We start from the raw sequence: 24,000 nt of genomic DNA, 5'->3' as shown, positions 1-24,000 counted from the left end.
TAACATACTATCTTCAATGCCTCCCACTCCACTCCTCATGATCCTGTAGAGTCCCAATTAGTAGTTATATAACTCTGTAGCGCCAGTTGTATATCTGTCTTATACTCAGGGTCACGTAATGAGTCCTGTTGCAAACGCCATAGCGGTATCTCCGGTCTCCTCTCCCGGAGTCCCAGTTCTAGGAGCAGAGGGCCATGATCAGACAGAAAGCGCGCCTGATATGTGACTGATCTAAAATTCATTCCTCCTTCAGCGGAGAGCTCAAATCTGCCCAGACGACTTATATGTCCCATGAGTGGCAGAATAGCATGAATATGCTTGGTGTTTGGGTAGAGGTCTTGCAAGATATACCCAAAATGGAGTCTGGTCATGGTTTCATGAAGGCCTGTAACCATATGGGGTTTTGTAACTTGTTTAGGGGGTGTTGGTCCAATTGCCCAACGAGAACTCATTTGAAATTCCCAGCCCACACCATGGGTGTCCTAATATATGGGATATGTCCCGTCTACATGGCTGGGAAAAACTCACCATTATCTATGTTGGGGTCATATGTCTTCAAAAGGCAGATTTCCTTCTCATCTAGCTCATTGTACACAAGCTAATATCTGCCTGCTACATTCGCTGTGACACAGGGCATTTGGAAAAGGACCCAGAAGCTATCCAAATTGACACTCCCCAAATTGACACTCTCCTTGCATAAAATGGGTAGGATGCCTAACTGTTTATGGTATGAGTGGGTTCTATACCACTTCACAAAAGTATTCAGGCCTCTCACATTCCATGTGAGTAGTTGCAGACTCTCACCCATCACATATCGAGGCAACCCACGCACTTCTCCCCATTCCCCACCTTTCCCCGAGTCCATTTCCCCTCCCGCCAGTGGATCCTGGTGCCCCCCAAGCTGCTTGCAATGTAAATAACCCCACAACTAGCAACCCCTGCCAGCCCCGGTAAACACCTCTAAACTCAATTTGTGTCTCCCCGCCCATATCTAATCCCACCCACCCCAACAACTGATGTCTAAAAATAAAACTTTTATATTTAACGACATCTACTACTCAGGATCCCTATAAGTGGTGAGATGTGTATCTGAGCAGTTAGTGTCAAGCTTACCGCCTGCACCCTGGCAAGAGCCCTATGGCCTCATCCAGCTCAGTCTTCAGCGCAGAGCAGTGCAGCTGTGGTAATGGAAAAGATGAAACAGAGAAGTAAATGTGTATAGAATTAGAAACAGGAAAGAGTAGCAGGAAGGAAGGAGAAGAGATAAAGAGCAAATGAAGGGAAGAGAAAAGGAGAGGGTGGAGAAGGGGCGCCAAGGCTGACAGGTATCGCTATTGCCTAGTCTAGGTGTGCTCATCTGGCAGGCACCTCCATTATCGAACAATTTGATTTTTTGTGTCAACTGTTCATGTGATTCTTCTCTGCCAACCAACTTTAGGAGTTCCATCCAAAGTATGGCATCTGCCTCCCACATGTTATCCATCAGTGGACAGTCATGTTAGCTCAGCATCTGTCTCTGGGTTCTCTATGTCATCTGTTGCAAGTGAGCCGGTTCGGATGGACGTAGCTGAAGTGACGGACTCCACCAACACTCTAGCCTCCTCCCTCTGGATTCTCTGCCTTTCCAAGTTCAGGGCCCCGTCAGAGTGGACCACCACATGTGTACTAGATAGACTCTGCTTCTCTTGACAATTCTTTCCCCTGCGGGCTGTCATGTTCTGTTTGCTCCTTTGTGGCGGGGAGTTTACACTGCCCAGTGCCTGAGCTGGTATATGTTCGCTTCTCGGGACCTCCAGCCAATCCCAGGCATCCTCCGGTGTTATGAAGAAGAGCGAACAACGGTCATGTAGCACTTTCAGTTTTGCTGGGTAAAGTACCATGTAAGTTAGTCCCATGGCTCGTAATGTTTGCTTCACACTGCTGAAGGATCACTGCAGCTGCTGTACTGTATGGGTGTAGTCTGGGAAAATGCAGATTGTGTGATTTGGAAATGTGGGGTCCACTGCCCACCTCGCCCCCTGCAAGATGCTGTTACGGTCTCTGCAATTAAGGATTTTAGCTATGATAGTTACTGAGGGACTGCCAGATAGTGGCTGTTGAACCAATGCCCTGTGTGCCCTTTCCACCACAAACAGCAACGCTAGCACCATCTCAGGGGAGCCTTCCTGATCCAGTCTTCTAAACAGCTCTTGGGCTTTGATCCTTCTATGACCGCAGGAAATTTCACAAATCTGAGATTACATCTTCTTGCCCGCCCTTCAGTATCCTTAACTCGGTTCTCGAGTTGATGCATGTGGGTTGCTAATGTTGCTACTACTGATTTTAGGGCAGATATCCTGTCTTGAAGTGTTTTTACATGTTGTTCTGTTTCCACTTAGTGTTCCACTACCTTACAGAGGTCCGTTCATAGGAGATTGAGATCACTAGGCATAGCTTCTATTTTAGACTGGACTATAGTACTGGATGCTTCAATCGCCGCAAGTATCTGGGAGCCTGTGGGTTCTGGTCCCTTCAGCTGAGGTGGTGGGTACATTGGCAACAGCATTCGCCGTGTACCGATTCATCTTTGTCTGCTGTGTGTTTCTGGGTGCCTTATCCTTACCCATTATGAGGGAGTTAGCTGACAAGGGTCGAACCTCGTTGATCCCAATGAGCGTTAAGTAGTGCTATGCTTTCCCAACTCTTCTAGGGTTTTGCAGGGTTCTTAGTCTTCCTAGGTAAGTAGCTGCGTTACTTGTGCCATGTTGTGATAGAGGTCAGAGCTCACGCTGTGCTGTCAGGGCAACGGCACTCACCACGCTTTACAAGGACAGTCCACTGCAAAGAGATAGCCCCTAATCCGAGTGGCACGCAACAGGTTCAGCTCAATCTGGTCAACACTATTGTGGTGTCGTATACGCCACTCAAGGGTCTCTCAATAATTAGGTGTCTCTGGAGAGATCCCTGTAAGCGGGGCTCCTCTGTATGACTGTGAGTGTTTGAATGGGCTCTTGCTCCCCCCCACCACCGGTGTGAAAGTCTCTGGACACTGGACCTTCAGGGAGGAGCACTGAGTTTCAAGCTTTGATCCTGTAACAGTCACTAGGCCAGTGTGCAGTATGCAGTTAATGTGGCTCCCCTCCTGCTTTCTTATATGCTCCCAGCACAGTAACTTCTTTTGACTGGGCAAGAGTCCCACTGTGCTCCAATTGTGCTGTTACTGTCTCACGCTTGCACTAGAGAGGCTATTTCTGTCACGACTCCTTGTGCCCTCTCTGCTCCTCCACAGACCCTCTTGCAGCCACCATGAGGCCCTCAATGAACCTCCCCCATGCACTGCGTATCTGCTGGGTGGATTAGTGTGCAGCACCCCTCTGCGGTTAGAGATGTACGGTGTTTGTTCTCATGGGCAGCCTCACCTCATTGCCACCATCTCATTAGGAGAGCAGGTTTTTCTCATGCCTGCCTCCCATGTCCTATGAGGGTTCCTGGGGTCACCTCATGCTTCCGCCGTGATCTGTTTTAATATGGCTGTCTTAGCTTAAGACATGGCTCCATCCACATCTCCTTCTTATTCAGTGGTCCTCCGGTACCGCATGATCACTGCTGTTGGGGGAGGGAGGCCATCACCATCATGTGGGGCCCAATTCAGGATGTTTTCTGAGCTCAGTCTCGGAGGAATCAATTGACAGGCATCTTCTATCAGTCTCCCCCTGTGGCTTCCGACTAACCTCTCCACTTGTGGACCTTGTGAGGTGTGTTCTTCAAGCATTGAACTGCTCGCGCTTCTTACATGGCCGGCATTTTAATGCTGGGTGCGGCAGCGCTCTACAAGCGCACTTTGACCGCAATACAGGGCCACGGAATCGGATCAGTCCTTTCCCTGACTCTTTTCTTTGGTTACTTACATCTGTGCTGATGGGCTGTAGGATTATAGGGCCGCCAGGAGGACAGGATTCTTTAGGATAATAAGTCCTGGCTGGGAACTCCCGCTCAACACAGCCAGTCAGCCATCTTGCAGGCCACAGACTGCAGAACATTAGCCCTGAATGGAAAGGGTTTGATGAAAGGGTATTGAAGTCAGCAAAAAAGGTAGCTGACTTTGTGATATTGGCTGTTAAATACTGAATTTTGTTTTTTCAATTGTTCCATTAATTTTCGTTTGTTTTTCATGAATGTCATTAAATCACTGGGTGTAGCATCATATCTTGACGTGGTAAAATTCATATTTCATAGTATAGACTCCCCTCTGCATCTGTATAGGAGGACACATAAATATAGGTGAACTCAGGGAGATGTTCTGTGTTGTCAAAGTCCTTTTTGGCTTTGATAAACATCGAGTGATGACTGGAGTGAGGATGAGAGATGTAGAGGTAATGGCTCGATTACTTACTGGTAATCTTCATTACACTTCGTCCTACTCATCCTCATCCCAGTCATCACAACCAAACGACCCTCTTTGTGACAGGCCTTGGACATGGCTTAGTATGGCTAGGAAGTGCTGAAGGCATGCTAGCCCTCCAATAGCTTCCAGCTAGGGTGAGTGTGTCAGGGGCTAGCATTTCCTGTTCTTGTTTACTGTCCTGAGGTGGAACAAACATAATTGAGTGATGACTGGCACAAGGATAAGTACTACTAAGAGTAATCTTTGCCTATGTGCTTTGCCACTCCAATGATGGTAACAGCGTGAAAGCTCGGCCCACTCTCCAAGTTCCACCTCCTCTTACAGGAGAACTTATTTTTTAAATTGGCAAGTTTGCGACTGGAGTAGTACTGAAGCAGAACTGTCTCTATGAGCACATTAAGTTACTCTTAATCTTTTGCAAAAAGTCCAGGGCAGCAGAAAGATGTTTTCAAGCTAAGTGTGAAAGTGAGCCATTTAGTTGAATAAGCTGGCAAAGAAGCTCAACAGGTTGAAAATTGATTTATTCATACAGAGGAGCCCATATGTCCTGCAAATCCTTCCACCACGAGTTCTCAACTCCAACTGATAAAGCTGGAGTTGGAGAAGGAGCCCAGAATAATGAGCGCAGCACAAATGTAAGTATGTTGTGGGCCAGCATGAACCCAGATAAACACAAAGGTAGGACAAATAAAGCACAACACTGTATCATCTCTCTCTTTTCCTATAAAAGAAAGTTATAACCTGAACTGCAATGAAGTCAAGAAAGTATCTGCACATATGAATAATGGAAACCAAATCATGTACATCAATTCATGTAAAAGTCTTTGAACTTTAAAGGCATAGGTGCATTGCACGAAGCCTCTTTGAAGTTCCTGAGTCACTAGAATTACTACTGCTCTGAGAGTCTGAATTATCTGAAAAGGCTAAATCATGTACATCTTCAGTCATTACAGGTTCTGTAGTATTTGATAGAGTTGAACCAGACAGTCCATCATCTGCATCAATATGGTATGAGCCAGGAGTTCGAACCAGCAAGCACCAGCATCAAAGTCTTTCTCCAGACTGCTTTTGTGCTTGTTTATTTTGTTAGCTTCTTCTGGGTGTGTTTTATTAGAGCCCTTATGCTCCACTTCCCATTTTTCTTAATCAGAAAAGAACCTTTAGTTATTCAGGTGAGTCTCACCGGTGCAGAAAATGTTGTCTCTCCTTTCTTAACCTTATTGGGGGCGTTTAATCATCACCCAATCACCCACCTGAAAATCAGAGACTGTGGGCCTGATTTAGATCTATACAGGACTTCTGTTATCCCGCCGTGACAGCCCTTCCAAGTACTCTGTCAAGCTGACAGAGTTCCTACCTACGTATTTAGATGTATGGTGGGTGAACCTCTGTCTGCGTTGACAGAGTGCAGTCTTCCAAATAAGCAGTCTCCCGCTGTCAAGGCAGTGGACTCTAATGCTGGCTAACAGTATTCTGACGCTATAAGGGAAGGGTAGATTTGCACCAAGCATATTTAGGCCTCACGACCATGGTGATGTTGTTCTAGCAGCGGATTCTTGACGGCGGAAGTCCGTTGCGGGACCTGCTCAACATTGAACAATGGCAGTCACTGTTGGATGGATGCTAGCACAACACACCCAATATATATTGGGCAATTGTGAATACCTGCAAACCACACTATAAAACACACTTCATTTCAGACCATGATGCTTTGCAATTCCACTGCAGAACACCATTTTGCAACTGATTTTACCACTCTGGAGTGATGTTTTATTTTTTACTCCCTGTTAATTTTTTATTTTTTTCATTTTTACATTTTTCATCAACTTGTCGGCCACTATTTCATCATTTTTAGCTATTCACTAAGGCAGGGAGGAGGAATCCAGTTTTACAGGGGGACACGGTGGATGAAATCATCAAAGTAGAGTCACAATTGTTTGGAGCCCAAGTACAAAATACAACCATATCACAGAAAAGGCAAATGTGGGCCAAGATAGTTGACAGAGTAAATGCTGCAGCAAACATCCTGTGCACACAGGAGGAAATTAGGAAGAGGTGGAACGACTTGCGGGGGAGAGTGCATCCCTTGGCCTCCAAGCGTCACCTGGAGGTCCAGAGGACTAGTGGTGGTTTTCCCAGCCCCCATTTAAAACTTTTTTTCTCTGGGAGGAGAAGGTCTTGCAGATCCTACATCCTGAAGGCTTGACAGGAATCCCTGGTAGAGTGGAGTGGGGCAGGTTGGAGTGGGGTAGTGTCTATTCAGAAATTTAGTTTTTTCCCTTAAGTTAGCTGTTGATAATGTTTTTAGACCCTCATTAAAACATAGAAATATACATTTAATGTATCAAAATATATTGTTATCAACAAATTAGTAGCATTATGGTTGTAGCTCTCTTTTTAACAATGATCAATATGGGTTGTTCTCCATGGATCATCCATTTCATTTGCCTAGCTTGTAGGTTTGTTTCAATGTATGGTAATGTACTCAACAAAACAGGTTCCAAACTCCATCTATTTCCACATGAAGAAAAAGTGTCCTTTTCACCTATTTGCATCATTCAACATATGTGTGTACCTACTGTAAATGTGTGTTAATTTTCACTGCAGATATTTTAGTAGGTATGTTTAAGTCACATTTTTACAAGTGTTGTTAGCGGAGAATAGAATGGACTACAACTACCATGATGCCCTGATTTTGTCTCTGGAAAAAATATTGCAATGTGATGTTGGTCATTCTCTCTTTTCTTCTAAATGTGCATGTGAGAAAGTCACCCTTTTGGCATGTTCACCCCAATATTTCTCACTGATAGTGATGGTAACTGACCCTGACTGTGCCCTGGGCCCTGCTTAAAAGGCCCAGGACCAGCACTCTGAATAAAAGGTATACGGTCAAATGATAATGTTAATGCTACACCGGGGATTGGTTTAGTCAGCGCTTGCTCCTCTGGAGAGAAATCCTCCATCGTAGAAGGTTAAAGTGCAGTGCTTTATGGGACAAGAAGATGCCCCACTTTGGAGGAAGTTGCCAGACCTCCAGGTGGCACCCTGCAGCTCATTGGACAAGGGTGCCTACTGACTGTCCCCCAAAATGATGGAATAAAAGTGGCTGATCTGCATTGGAATTCCGATCCGCTGTCTGAAACCACAAGAAGAAGGACTGCCCTGCTAAAAACCCTGGTTTGCAACCCAGAGGCCTGCACACTTAAGGACTGCTTGCTGCACTCTGGAACCACAGCCCAAAGGTCTTTGTCTTGCTTCAAAAAGGACTCAGGTTTGGATTCCCTGAAGCAACAGGTTAAAAGAGCTTCCCTGCACCAACTTCCACAACCTTTCCCAAGCCTAGAGTGCGTCCAGTGGATTTGCAAGTATTTGGCAGGTACATTTTGGGAATTGTAGTCCCAACGTCCCAAGGAGCAAATCTAAGATTCTGGAACCTTGGATTGGGGTTGTGGATTACTTTCCTGCATCAAGAAACACTTCTGGAAGTAAGTGTAAAAGTGTTACATTGTGGACAGCTGGAACTCTTGACTGTGTCCCAGTCCAGTGCAACCTTCCCTTTAAGAGCTAGTTGTTTCTAAGCACTAGTTTACTTTTAATCTCTGGTTCCGCACATTGGATGTTTGTCATTTCAAAGATGAAAATATTTCCTATTTTTATAAATTGGTGTGGTAGTTTTTTTGTGTGTTATGTCTGACTTATTTACTACATTGTATTTAAATGCTTTATGTACCTGTCTCCTATGTTAAGCCTGACTGCTCATCGGCAAGCTAACAGGGGTAGAGCCAGGAGCTATTTTATTAGGACCTTGACTGGGTGCAACCCTGTTTTTGGGGTGTGCTGCTAGTGGTAGGTGTGTACTTGCCTCTACCAGTATCCAGCCTCTAACAGTACACATATGTCAAAGTGTCATGCATTTGACAATCACCATTTTATGCTATCAATGAAAATGTCATTTTTAAACTATATCTATTATGTTCTTGTCATTTGATCGAACTGATGTAATTGGTTTTACAGATCATAGTATGTTGAGAAAAAAATTGTCATTCATGTCGTGTTGTATGCTGAATATAAGATTATTGATAAAAAATTTACTATACAATGTTCATATGATGACTAATGCCATTAATTTTTCTAAGTTGCGTAATAGTCTGATTTTTCACCTGATAGGCCTTGCAGTGGTTTTGTTCTCAATTCTCCTCTCTACTGTGTTGGGTTAGATCTTTAGTACTTGTATTGTACACTTTCTAAATAAACTTTTTCTTTTCAGGACAGGGCTACACCACTATTTCTGAGGTTTGCATGTGTGTACATTAAACACTGAAGGGTCTAATCATTCCATTAATCATTTTTAACTGTTAGGTTTCTTCATTTATAGCTGAAGACATATTTGATGTAGAATCCAGACTTTTAATTTCTGATTGTTTGTAATCCACATTAGGTCACACACCAAAAGCCAGCGGACCACTGTCTGCCACTGAGAACACCTCCACTCGAGACTAGGATCAAGCCTTCAGTGAGGACACAACTTCTGCAGGTCTAGATGATGAGGAGATGGCTGGTTCATCTGGTCTGTCCAGGCAGACAGCTCCAGTGAATCACAGTCAACCCACACCTAAACCTCCTAACCCAGCTGCAACATCTCAGCTTCAGAATTCCTCCGCTCCCTGTGCCCAAAGGAATATAACACCCATCTTGTGCCCCCCAGTCTTGGTTACTGTTGAGCCAACACCACCACCACCTCCAGTTCAGCCTGGACTAAGTGTAATGGGACACACTGCCTCAAGGGCACAGGGTAGTGGGGGTTTGGGTCATGGGAGGGAATCTGTGGGCCAACAAAGTAAGGCCACTGGGTACACTGTCACCTAGACCACCACCGGCCAAGTCTTGGGAGCCCTACATCAGTCCCAAGACATGATGGTTCAGGTCCTGACAGAGCTCTAGGACATTAAACAAGGGCAGAGGAAGCACAATGTAGACATGCAGAACCTCAACTCAAATTTGTGCTCCCTGACTGGGGTGATGTTTGACATTTATCTCCACATGTGCAGGGCTTTTCCTGTACCATCTTCCCCTGTCTGTAGTCCTTCAGCTTCTGGACAAAATACACTGGTCGCAGCCAAAGACAGGGAGGCCCTGGCAAAACAGGAAACAGTTCCACCCACCACAGTCCCTGCAACTGTGGACCCCGCTAAGGTGACATTCATCCGGACCACCAGGAGAGGATAGCGAGACTTCCACCACCACCACCAAGAGACACAGAACCTAATTTCCTCCAGTGTGTGACTACCATTCACTGTGTGGACTATTTTATGGACATGTTTACCTTTTTTCAGGACAGTTGTATTTTGTACATTGGACTTCAAACATTTTAGTCTCTACAAAAATAGTTTAATCAACCATGATTGACTGTTTTGTTTGGGTTTCTCATTTTTCTTTTGGTTTTCAACATGTTTAACTTTTTTTTTTTTTCGATTAATAATTTTAAAAAACAGAAAGTCAAAGACTGGTGTTGTATTTTTGTGGTATTTCCTTTCTTTACTTCCTCCTTCCATCATTATTTAAAAAAGCTAACAATAAATAAAATTAATTTAAAAAAAGTTACAAGTATGCAATGTGTATCCCATTTCCAACCAAGCATTGGCACAGCCAATAGGTCTTGTCTATACAAGAGCTATTATCTTTGGCAATGTGTTTTGCCATGTTGTACACCAGTGTGGCTGCTGTTCAGCATGGCTAAAAGTTAGCGGTGTGGAGTGTCAGAGTGGAGTGGGGCAGTATAGTGTCGTAGAGTGGATCTGTTGGAGTTTCATAGAGTGTGTTAGGGGGAGTAGAGTTGAGTGGTTCAGTGGCAGAGAGTGATACAGAGTGGAGTGAGGTGGAATAGGGTGGAGTGGGTTGGAATGGATCGAAACAGTGGGGTGGATTGGATCAGAGTAGAGTGGGATGGATTGGATTGGGATAGAGTGGGGTGGATTGGACTGGGATAGAGTGGGGTGGACTGAGTGGAGTGGTGTGGGGTGGATTGAAATGTAGTGAGGTGAATTCGATTGGTGTGGGTGGTTTGGATTGGAGTGATAGGGCTTGGTGGGATGGATTGGATTGAGGTGGGGTGAAATGGGGTGGAGTGGGCTCATGGACATCATTTAGAGGTGACTAGGGGGTATCACCTTTGACCTCTGGCTTGCCCTTTACAACTCCTGCCACTGCCTTTGTGACCCCTGGCTTCAGAGGTGGCATATTCAGTGCCAGGTACATAGTGGCAGCTTGTCATTATGGACGTCAGTTGAGACACCACTCACTTTGTTTTCTGTCAATTGTTATTACACTAATAGTAAATAATAACATACCATTCACTGTAATTCAAATAGGGTACAATTACCTGGGAATGTGCCCTTCCATTGCAGCTGAGGTAAGTTAAAATACTTTTAAATGTATGTTGCATGCAGGCTTGCGGCTTGAGGGTGTGTTTATGTGAGAGAGTATGTGTGTAAGTGTGAATTTGTGTGTATTTGTAAGTATGTGCATATGAGTGAAAATGGAGGTTGAAAGGTGCCTGATGTCACTTTCGCTACCCCTTGCATTTTGGTGAATTGACGTCCATGAGTGGGGTAGATTAGATTGGACTGGAGTGGGGTGGATTGGATTTGAGTTCGGTGGATTGGATTTACTGGATTTGAGTGGGATGGATTGGACTGGAACGGGCAGATTGGATTGGAGTGGGTGGGTTGGAGTGGGCTCGATGGATTGGATTGAAGCGGGTTGGATTGAACTGGGATCGGGTTGGTGCATTGGTTTGGCATAGAGTGTGGTGGAGTGGAGTGATTGTGGTGGATTGGGGTGGACTGGATTGCAATGGATTGAAACGGGGTGGGATGGTTTGGATTGGGGTGTGGTGGGCTGCTGTGGAATGGATAGGATTGGAGTGGGATGGATTGGACTGGAATGGGGTGTGTTGGACTGGACTAGGGTGGATTGGAGCGAGGTGGATTGGAGTGGGGTGGATTGTATTGGGGTGGGGTGGATGGATTGGAGTGGGGTGGGGTAGACTGAACCTGGTTGGGGTGGATGGTAGTGGGGTACATTGGATTGTATTGGTGTGGGCTCAGGTGGATTGTATTGGGGTAGATTGGACTGGAGTGTGGTAGGCTGGATAGACTGGATTGGAGTGTATTGGACTGAACTGGGATAGGGTGGGTTGGATTGGGGTAGAGTGGGTGGATTTGATTAGAGTGGGGTGGATTGGGGTAGAGTGGAGTGGGGTGGATTGGAGTGAGTGGAGTGGATTGGAGAGAAGTGGATTGGATTGAAATGGGGTGGGGTGGGGTGGATTGGGGTGGGTGGACTGAAGGAGGTGGAATGGATTGTAGTGGAGTGGGGTGGACTGGGTTGGGGAGGGCTGGATTGAGGTGATGTGGGGTATATTGGAGTGGGGTGGGCTGGAGTGGGGTGGATTGCAGTGGGGTGGACTGAAGTGGGGTGAATTGGATTGGAGTGAGGTGGATCGGAATGGAGTGAGGTGAACTGGATTGGAGTGAGGTGGACTGGATTGGGTGTGGTGGACTGGATTGAGAGGAGTGGTTGGACTGAGTGTGGTGGATTGGATTAGGGTGCAGTGGGGTGGATTGAGTGTGGTGGATTGGATTGGGGTGGATTGGACTGGAGTGGGGTGGATGAGATTGGATTGGATTGGAGTGGGGTGGGGTGGATGAGATTGGATTGGGTTGGAGTGGATTGGATTGGAGTGAGGTGGCTTGGGGAGAGGATGTGGCTGGCTTTGGAGCTGGGGATCCAGGTTTGAGTCTTAGCGTTGCTCAACATCCGGTGATTTTGGGCACATCACTAAAGGGGGTCATTATGACCCTGGTGGCGAGTGTTAATGTGGCGGTAATACCGCCAGCAGGATGCAGCCAGCCTGCCACTTCTCTACTCATACGCCATGGCGATGTCAGTCTCCAGCCCGGCGGCCGGCATAGCATTTTCAGCCTGCCTACAACCATGGTTTTCATGGCGTGGCATTTCCCTGTCACCGGTAGGCAGCTCCTCACCCCCCAACACACACAGATGCATTCACACACACACACACTCACACAATCATGCACACAAGAAGACACACACACAAGATCCCCAACCCCCACTCTCCTGTCAGAAGCCCAATTTACCTTGTTCTAGGAGGTCTTCCGGCAGGGAACGAGAAGGGGCGTTGCTACGGCCAGCAGCGCCCGCCAGCAGAACACCGCTAGGCCGTATCACAGCTCATGATACAGCTGGCGGCGTTCAACTGGCGTGGTGGTGCTGGTGGTAGCAGCGCCAGCTTACCACCGTCCGCCAGTATGATCACTGTTGGATTTCCGCCCTTCTTGTGGTGGAAGTCCAGCAGTGATCATGATATAGTGGACGAATGGCAGCCGCCGTGACGGTATTTTGTCGGCGGCATCGCGGCAGTAGGCAGGTTTTACCGCCAATGACAAAATGAGGGCCTTAATCTTCCCATGCCTACCAAAAAAATGAATGGTGTCCTTGTGTAATGTAACTGGTGATCATGTAAAGCACTCCAGTACCTTTGGGTTGAGTTTGCACTATATGAAACTGCAAAAAAAATTGGAGTGGGGTGGATTGGATTGGTGTGCGACGGATTAAGGTGGTTTGGAGTGGGCTGCATTGGACTGGAGTAGGGTGGAATAATGTCGACTGGAGTGGGGTGGATTCAAGAGGATTGTATTGGTGTTGGAAGGATAGGGGTTGTGTGGGTGGATTGGATTGGAGTGAGGTGGATTGCGTGGCAGTAGACTTGATTGGAGTGGGTTGATTGGGTTGGACTGGAGTAGGGTGGTTTGGAGTGGGGTGGGTTGGATTGGAGTGGGATGGATTGGACTGGAGTAGGGTGGGCTGGAATGCAGTGGATTGGGGTAAAGTGGATTGGATTGGATGGGGTGTATTGGATTGGGTGGGGTAGACTGAGCTGGATTAGATTGGTGTGGGGGGATTGGATTGGTGTTGTGTACATTGGACTGGGGTGGTTTGTCTTCGATTGGAATGGGGTGAGGTGTATTGGATTGGAGTGGGGTAGATTGGACTGGGCTGGAATGGGGTGGATTGGATTGGTGTGGGGTGCGGTGTGGTGCGGTGGGGTGGATTGTAGTGGATTGGAGTTGGGTGAATTGGGATGGAGTGGGGTGGAATGGATTGGAGTGGGGCAGGTTGGATTGGGATAGATTGTTCTGGATCAAATTGGGGCAGACTGGAGTGGGGCAGACTGAATAGATTGGAGTGGAGCAGATTGTGTTGGATTGGAGTGGGGCATATTGTTTTGGATTGAAGTAGAGCATATCAGAGTGGGGCGGATTGTAGTGGGACCGACTGTTTTGGATTGGAGTGGGGCAAACTAGAGTGGGGCAGACTGTTTTGGATTAGAGTGGGTGGATCGGAGTGTGGTGGACTGGGGTGGACTGGATTAAAACGGGTGGATTGAGTTGGTGTGGGGTGGATTGTATGGGGAATGGGGTGGATTGAGTGGGGTGGATAGGAGTGGGGTCGATTGGAATAGAGTGGAGTTGGGTGGATTATACTGGAGTGGGGTATATGTTTTAGATTGGAGTAGGGCAGACTGGAGTGGGACCGATTGTTTTGGATTAGGGTAGGGCCAAGTGGAGTGGGGCAGAGTGGAGTGGGACAGATTGAGTGGGTTGAAATGGAGTGGGACAGATTGTTTTAGATTGGAGTGGGGTGGACTGGAGTAAGGCAGATTGTTTTGGATTAAAGTGGGAAAGATTGGAGTGAGGCAGATTGGAGTGGAGCAGATTGTTTTGGAATGGAGTGGGACAGAATATTTTGGATTGCAGTGGAGCAGACTGGAGTGGATTGGGGCAGACTGGAGTGGGGAAGATTGTTTTGGATTGGGGCATATTGTTTTGGATTGGAGTGGGGTCAATGTGAATAGGGCAGATTGTTGTGGATTGGAGTGAGGCAGATGGTTTTGGAGTAGTGCAGATTGTTTTGGAATAGAATGTGGCAAACTGGAGTGGGGAAGATTAGATTGAGTGGGTTGGGAGGATTGGAGTGCAGTGGGATGGGTTGGAGTGTGGTGGGTTGGAATGGAGAGGGGTGGATGCGACTGGAGTGGGGTGGACTAGACTGAAGTGGGGTGGATTGGAGTGGGGTGGGGTGGGGTGGATTGGATTGGGTGAGGTGTATTGTATTGGAGTGGGGTAGACTGGACTGGGCTGGATTGGATTGGATTGGTGTGGATTGGATTGGATTAGTGTTGGGTAGATTGGACTGGGCTGGATTGGGGTGATTGGGATGGGGTGAAGTGGATTGGATTGGAGAGGGGTAGATTGGACTGCGCTGGATTGGATTGGTGTGGGGTGGGCTGGATTGCAGTGGGGTGGATTGGAGTGGGGTGAACTTTGAGCGAGTGGAGTGGAATGGATTGGAGTGAGGTAGATTGGATTGGAGTAGGGTGAATTGGAGTGGGGCAGATTGTTTTGGATTGGAGTGGGGTATTTGGGATTGGAGTGGGGTAGGGTGGAGTGGTGCAGGTTGGAGTGGGATAGATTGTTTTAGATTGAAGTGGGGAAGACTGAAATGGATTGGAGCAGATTGAAGTGAGGCATATTGTTTTGGATTGGGGTGGGGCAGACTGGAGTGGGGCGGATTGGTCTCGATTAGACGGGGCAGAGTGGAGTGGAGTAGATTGGAGTGGGACAGATCGGTTTGGATTGGAGTGGGACAGATTGGAGTGGGGCGGATTGTAGTGTGGCAGATTGTTTTAGATTGAAGTGGGGCAGATTGGAGTGAGGCAGATTGCTTTGGAATTGAGTGGGGCAGAATATTTGGGATTGCAGTGGGGCAGATAGGAGTGCAGTAGATTGCAGTGGGGCAAATTGCTTTGGATTGGGACATACCGGAGTAGGGCAGATTGTTCTGGATTGAAGTGAAGTAGATGGGAGTGGGGCATGTTGTTTTGGATTGGAGTGGGGCATATTCTTTTGGATTCCAGTGGGGCAGATTGGAGTGCAGCACATTGTTTTGGACTGGAGCGGGGCAGATGGTTTTGGAGTGGTGCAGATCGTTTTGGAATGGAGTATGGCGAACTGGAGTGGGGCAGATTAGATTGGGTGTGTTGGGAGGATTGGAGTGGGGTGGGTTTGAGTGGATTGGATTGGGGTGAGTGGCCTGGATTGGAGTGGGGTGGATTGGTGTGCCACCTGTGCCCAGGGCCTGTAGTAAATTAAATGCTACCAGTAGGCCTGCAGCATTGATTGTGCCACCCACATAAGTATCATATCTCAGGCCTGCAACTGCAAGGCCTGTGTGTGTGGTTTCACTGCCACTTTGACATGGCATTTAAAACTATTTGCCAAGCCTTAGGCTCCCCATTTTCTACATATAAGTCACCCCTAATGTAGGCCCTACGTAACCCATTGGGTAGGGTGCTCTGTAAGTAAAAGGCAGAACATATACTTATGTGTTTTACATGTCCTAGTAGTGAAAAACTCACCTACTGGTTTCCCACTACTGCAAGGCCTGCTCCTCTCAGAGATTAGCATTAGAACTGCCCTCATATACTTTTAAGTGGTAGATTCTGATCTGGAAGGAGTAGCCCTGTCATGTTTAATATTTCCAGAATGGTAAAAAGAAAATCCTGCTTACATGTGAAGTTTGATTTAATATTACTATTTTAGAAATTGCACTTTTGGAAAGTGGGCATTTCTCTGCACTTACTGCCATCCGTGCCATACAGGGCTGTCTCCAATCCACGTCTGATCTGTGCTGGTTGACAGCTTCCCTTGTGCATTCCACCCAGACAACCATAAACATAAGACACCCAGTCACATCTGCATTAATCTGCACATTGAATGGGTCTCCCTGGGCAGGAAGGGTGGAGGGGCTCTCTCTTACACTTAAAAGGCCAGTGCCCTGCCCTCACACAAAGGACTGATAACCCCCTCTTCTACCCCCACAGAGGAATCCTGGCAGACAGGACTGGGCTGAAAGGGGAACTTGTGAACTTTAAATCCACTCTTTGAAGTTTTCCCCACTTCAAAGGCATTTTTGGGTATATAAACTGGGTCTCTGAGCCGGCCAAATCAGACACTTCTCGATCTACACCTGGACTCAGTCAGAGGGACTCCTTGGCTGCCCAAAGAATTCATCTGGACTGCTTTGCTGAGAAGGACTGCTGCCCTGCTTGTTGCCCTGCTGCCTGCTGGCCTCTGACTCTGCAGGAAGGACTCTAACCTCCCCACAAGTGCTCTCCAAGGGCTGGGATTGGGTTTGCCTCCTGTTCTGAAGTCTCAGGGCCACAAAGAAAGGAAAAATCGACACAAAGCCTGCAGACACCCACGCAGCGTCTACCTTTTGGCTGAAATTTCGCCACATCATCTACAGGAATATTCCCGTATCTCAGTGAGGAACCAAGGCTGCGCTCCTGGAAATCGACGCATCACCTTGCAGCGTGGAGGGAGAGGGTGAGCATAGGATAATGTGGGTTGTGTTGTGACTTACCCTGACTAGGATTGTGGTCCCTACTTGGACAGGGTGCATACCTCTGCCAACTAGAGACCCAATTTCTAACACTATGGTTTGCCTTATACATGTGGTTAGAGCAAGTAGGCAGCACATATTGCCTTGGTGGCAACATTCAACAGAAAACAGGTCTAATGCACTCTCAAGAACATTCATTTAATCACTGTGCAAGTTGTCTTTGTACAAGATATGTACATCCAAAGTGTGTGTCTTCCTCAGGATCAACCCATGTTCCCTTTGTACTTTGTAACAGCAGCATATAACTGCAAATGCCACATCTTTGAAATGTATAAATGAAGATGACATGGTAAAGGATCCTAAAAAAGAAAAACATGAAGAATATATTTATTTTATGTGACAAAATAGACTCAAATAATGATACGTTATGAGGACACAGTCACTTAGAAAAATCAGAGATTATCAATGTTAAAGAACACAGTATTCAATATGTCAAAACCTTTAACAACAAACATCTCTGCCCTGGAATTCTGTGAACTAGCCATTCCTAAAAAATATATGTGCTAATTATGTCACAAGTTGAACTCATGTGAAGAAGTTGTCAATAACATTTTGATGTGCATCAGTTCCTTCCTCTTAAACACTATGGGGGTCATTATGACCCTGGCAGTGAGTGTAAATGTGGCAATAGTACCGCCAACAGGCTGGCGGTACATACCGCCACATTATGAGAATGGTGGGTTAGCTGCAGCGAACCCGCCACTTCTCCACTCATACCGCCATGGCGGTATCAGCCGCCGGGCCGGAGATGTCAATCTCCAGCCGGCAGCCAGCATAGTACCGCCGGCTGCATTATGAGCCTCCCTACCACCATGGTTTTCGTGGCTTTAGCAACGCCCCAAAAACCATGGTGGTAGGCCCTACCGGTGACAGGGAAATTCTTTCCTGTCACCGGTAGGCGGCTCCCTCAGCCCCCCAACATTCACCAGATGCTCCCAACCCTCCTCCATCCAAACTCCCCTGCCCCTCCGATCCTCATACACACCTCCCCACCCCCTCTGATCCTCACACTCACCTCCCCACCCCCATACACACACACACACACACCCACAGACATGCACCACACATATACCCAATCACTCACACTGGCATACACGCAGTCATACATGCATACATCCAGACATGCTCACACACATTCTTACAACGATCACACTGACATGCAGACATGCACTCACTTCACCATTCTTACACGCATTCACTCACACGCATACAACCATGCAAACAACAGAATACACAGAGATGCATTCACACGCTCACTCACACATTCATGCACACAGTCAGGCACACACACAACACCTTCCACCCTCCCGCCCCCCTCCTCTGTCGGAAGCCCGACTTACCTTGAGCGAGAAGGTCTTCTGGCAGGGAATGGGAGTGGCGCTGCTACCGCCAGCAGTGCCCACCAGCAGAACACTGCCAGGCCGTATGAATTGTCATAATATGGCTGGCTGCGTTCTACTCGTGTGGCGGTGCTGGTGGTAGCAGTGCCACCTTACCACCGTCCACCACCATAAACACTGCCGGATTTCTGCTTTCTTGTGGTGGAAGTCGGGCAGTGCTCATAATGTGGCGGACAGATGGTAGCCGCGGTGGTGGTATTTTGGCGGCTGTCACCGCGGCGGTAGGCAGTTTTTACCGCTGATGTCAAAATGACTACCTATAATCTTAATTTGCCATTTCAACATCCTGACCTGGTGGCTCTTTATGATCTCCATCCTCTGCAATGTATAGGATGTTATGTTGCAGGGTTATGTTGTGCAACTTGCAGCAGGCAATGATGATTTAGCACACCTTATTGGGCGAGTAGAGGAGGGCTCCTCTGGTCTTATCCAAACTTTAAAATCTGCCCTTCAGGAGCCCAATGGCCCCATTTACTGGACTCCGTGTCCTTCCATGGTCATCACTAAAGCGGACTTCCCCTGGCATTGTGGGATTCCTCTGCAGTGCTAACAACCACAATTGGTTAGGATAACCTGAGTCTCCTATATGAAAGTAAAAAATATATTAAGCAAAAATATCTAATTCCTTTGTACATTCCTAAACTAAAAATAAAGCAAATGATTCTATTGTCATATTGTACTTACCAACAAGCCAAGCACTCTGAGGTCCAAGTTGTGACATTTGCAGTGGTATGCTGCTGTTCCGTAGTAGAAAGGATTCATGTGTTTACCCTGTGGAACGAGCACACACATGCTTGAGATATACAAATTAGGTAAGCAGACAACTTTCACATTGATTTAATTAAAGTTCTTTTGATTGCAAGCGACCTATACCCTGGTGTCTGGTGGCACTAAGGCAATATGTGTTCCATCAATTGCTCCAACCACATGTGGTATGCCACCTAAAGCATAAAAAGCTCCCCTCACGTTTGAAAAATCTTCATGTTGTGGAAACTGGATGAAGCTATTAATGTGTCTCATCATTGAAGAAAGGACTTCTTGTAGCACACCACTGAAGGTTGGTTGTGACATGCCTCCAGATACTGTCACAGTGTATTGGAAGGACACTGTGACCACAAAATGAAGTACTGCAATTATTTTTACTATTGGTGTTATTTCTGTGGGATTCCTATTGTGCAGGAGATCTGGCTCCCCCTGATGACTTAAATCCAGAATAGTTTGCCTATTCAATCTGAATTGGTTTGATAATATCCCTTTCTTTCATTGTGGCAAGGTCTGGAAATGGTCTGAACATTGAGGCTGTTGTCTTCTACCTCTCCCTGGGTTCATATGTGTGCATTAGGAAAAATAAAATATCACTTAAAATGGGCAAAAATACTTTGGTAATCAACACGCATCTCATGTCTTTGTAAAATTCCACATGTCGTTGTGACATATATGTACCCCTTTTTTGTGATGCTGAAACTTAAAATAACCATTTTGCATGTGTGATATTTTTTTAAAATAATGTGTAAATAATATATTTGAAATGTATTATTTGCACATTATTTTTTTTCTAACATTCCGTCAAAAGAAGTATAAAATACACTGCGTCACTATCGAATTTAAACGCAGTAACACATTACATTATAATGTGTCAAATTTATAAAAAACTGTAATATACATATTTTGCATTGGTAAACAAACTAGCCACAATTTTGAGTGGTGGTGACGCACTTAACATTTAAAAATACACAGGTTCACATCCTAAAATTACAGCCATCTGACCTTGCTGTCAGGAGATTGGCAGTCCGACGGACGTTGGTGGAAGTTGACTGCGTAGCACTCCACGACGGACACAGCTATAGGCTAATGTGTGTGACGGCAACACACAATAGCCAATGGCTGTGTCCGTCTAGGTCGACGATTGTGTATGTTGTGCACATGTACGTGGCACTAAGGAAAAAGATCACTTGCCTCCTAACTCTTCAGCCAACAATACCTCCTCCACCTTTGCTGCTAATATCGACCTCTGAGAGCCACAATGCCGGACGAAGCAGGTGACAGGGCCCCTAACTTCTCCACTGAGGAGCTGGAACTGCTCCCAACGGAGATCCTGTCCCTGTACAGCCAGCTGTATGGGAATCCAGAGCAACAGGTACATGTTTGAATGGGAAATGTATTTCTAAGTAACTTGTTTCTTTTTAAACATAGGCTAATTTGTCTCTTTTACTTCCTGAATGAAGTGCTGTGATTGGAGTGTAGTCAACTCAATAATTTGTCTGGGAACATAATGCAGTTTAACAATGCTTTTAAATGTCTGTTAAGTGACGAGTCACCTGAATGAATAAGGTGACGTTTCATTTCATTTACTCACAAGTCAAGATTTCAACTTAAAAACTGCATGCCTCTTACTTCAATTGGCCAGTATACACTGTACCGTCAGTATAAGTGAAGAATACAGCCCTACGTCGAAATAATAGAAATGTAAATGCAAGAAAAAACTTTCTAATATGGACTTGTCAGAATATTTGTTATCGCTACAATTATATCCCATTTTCTGATAAATTAGTATCTGTTATCCATGTAATTGTGCCACAAATGGGGAAAGGTATATCCTGTGCTGAAAGTATATATGACACAGGCTCTCAATCATCCATATAAATATGCCCCATTCATACATATACTTGTTCATACATCACCAAAAACTGTGCTCTCAATGACACATGGCAGCCCTTCCATACAACCCCTTATTCATTGTATGCGGTACAAACCACAGTATCTCAAAAACGTTGAGCATTAGATCAATGAAGCTGTGTGTGGGTGTGTGTGCTAACTATGTACAAGTTTAGCCTTCAGTATGTCACAATGATTTATTTGTACTAATCAGAAGTAGCTCTTGCTACAGAAAAATGTTTCAGACCGCTTGCCTAGATTATGTTTGTGGCCTAGATTTGTAAAATGAGGACATTAAAGGTGATGAGGATACTCAACTGGTAACTGCAAATTAGTATTTCCTAGGGGAAAAATGGCTAAATAATCTGTACTAACGTTTTAAAAATGTTTGGGAGAGATTTTACAAAATTGTGTCACAGCAATACAAACAAAGGGCCTCATTCTGACTTTGCCGCCCGCCAAAGTACCGCCGTCAGAATACCGCTGCGCGGTCAAAAGACCGCCGCGGTAATTCTGAGTTTCCCGCTGGGCCGCCCGCCAGCCCAGCGGGAAACCCCCTTCCACGAGGATGCCGGCTCTGAATGGAGCCGGCGGAGTGGAAAGGGTGCGACGGGTGCAGTTGCTATGCAGACACTGAAAATCTTGGTGGGGCCCTGTTAGGGGGCCCCTGCAGTGCCCATGCCATTGGCATGGGCACTGCAGGGGCCCCCAGGGGCCCCATGACACCCGTTACTGCCAACCAGGTTCTGGCGGTCAAAACCACCAGAACTAGGCTGGCGGTAAGGGGGTCGGAATCCCCATGGCGGCGCTGCCTGCCGCGCCGCCATGGAGGATTCCTCAGGCCAGGGGAAAACTGGCGGGAAACCACCGGTTTCCCTTTTCTGATCGCGACTTTACCGCCGCGGTCAGAATAGGCCTGGATGCACCGCCAGCCTGTTGGCGGTGCATCCGCGGTCCCCGGCCCTGGCGGTCCATGACCGCCAGGGTCGTAATGACCCCCAAAATCTCACAAAACATATTTTTCTTTCTTTTTTCTTATCCATGCAGGCCAATGTCCATCAGAAGGCAGTGATATGTAAGCCCATCTGTCACATGGTCTGGCAATTGGCTCAATATACAATTACAAAATGTATTGCATACTTTAGTTATTTGCTTATTGGTCTCTTTATTGGTCTATATACATCTTGCATTTTCCTCCTTTGAGTTTTGTTTCATTACAATCATCTTTCTTTTCCTATTCCCTCTAGGATCAACTGGACAGGACTACCGTGGTTAGCGTGCTCCTCAGATAGAAGAGGAAATAACCACAGGTAAGTGGATGTTATTTAATGTTGGCTGTGGTATGGTGGTGGGTGTGAGATATAAAATCACCGACTTGCCCTATCCCGTCACCATGTTGTTGTGCATTCCTTTCTTTTCTTTCTATTGGTTACAAGTGGGGCATGCCAGTAAACAAGATGGGGAATCCACCGCCTAGACTGATGACCCCTCCTCGGTTGAAATGTTCCCGTCCCCGCAGCTAACTGTTTACCACCCACCAGTTAGTCCCAGTAGACGCCCATGTACCTGGGCTAGCCACGCTCCAGGAGTGTGGCGGGGCGACATGAGGAAAACTTGGTCTCCTGGCTTACTCCGTCGACTCTCGTCTGGGTCCCTGGAGATCTCAGACAGAAGGCTGTAGCTTCTTGAGTTGTTCTGCCCTTGTTGGCGTTGTTCTGGGTCTATTACCCCCGGCATCTTCCTCTGGCGCTTCTCCCTCCCACGCTTGTCTGTACTCCTCACTTCCGGGTTCGCCCCACCACCTATTTCAGAACACCACTCATCAGGGGGCTGATCAGCATCACACATGATACCACACCCCTCCACCTCCTGTATCCCTGTAGAAGCTATAAAGGGACAGGAGTCCCAGGTAGTCTACAAAAAAAACACAGGTGCATCTCGGAGTATGGAAAGAGAAGGGAAGGGCCAGGTTAAAGCCCCATCAATACTGTCGTCCTAAACACAACATTGCCAAGAAGATGCGGACTCTGGGGGGGTCTATAGCGGCGCAGCATACATTGCTGAAAAAGATGAGAGGACCTACAGGGCTGGACCCGCAAGTCATCTGAAGTCCTGTTTGGCCAGTCCTCCCAATGTGGGAAGTGCATGCTCTACACACTGACCCAACTAACGGCCTGCATACTTGCAGGGGCCTATCCAGGTCTTGATTGGCAGTTGAGAGCCCAAAAGCAGCATTAAGTGGGTAAGTTAGATTTTGTAGTTCTTATTGTTAGCTAACTATATTTTTGGAGCGATGATTGATGTCATCAACATAAAGGTATACACACACCCAATGCACAAGAGGATTTCTGGAAGGTGTAAGTTTTGCACAAGGTGTATGATCATGTGTATTGATTTGTGTTAAGGATTGCCACTACATTCATTATCACAAACTAAGGACTGTTTTGAACAGACAAATGCCTGCCTAAGGAAAAAGAGGTATTTGGATTTTGTCTATGTTATGAGGGGCAGTTTTACCAAACAAGCCCCAATTGTGGATTCTGTCAGGTGTGATCCTCCATCACAACTGTGAGGAGTTAATGTTGTCCTATTATAGGTGACATGGCATAAAAGGTACTTATGATACAGTTGACTTCACATTAGTGAGTTGGTATAATGACCAAACAATATTTAGCATCTGGTCCAAAATGACTAGGAACATGAGTACATTGTCAACATTTCTTAGCAAAAAATTTGATAATTATGTTTTTACTGCAAGATTCAAGTCAGTTCATGTTGACAGCAGCAGATTGACATGAAGCCTTACTCATTCACAAATGTGCATGTAAGCCCGTCTGTTTCAATAAACATGAATTTAGAAGGCAAACTTTATTAATTGAAATAGACAGGAATGTGTACACATTTGTGACAAAGTTACACGTACCCCAAGCAATATTTTTGTGTCCTTTGTCCAGATGATGAATCAATGTTGGAGCACAGGAGTTATTGAAAGGGACTTTTGCAGATAGACAGTGT

This window comes from Pleurodeles waltl, chromosome 9, assembly GCF_031143425.1.
Source record: "Pleurodeles waltl isolate 20211129_DDA chromosome 9, aPleWal1.hap1.20221129, whole genome shotgun sequence".
Taxonomy (NCBI): domain Eukaryota; kingdom Metazoa; phylum Chordata; class Amphibia; order Caudata; family Salamandridae; genus Pleurodeles; species Pleurodeles waltl.
This window is presented reverse-complemented; position numbering follows the sequence as displayed.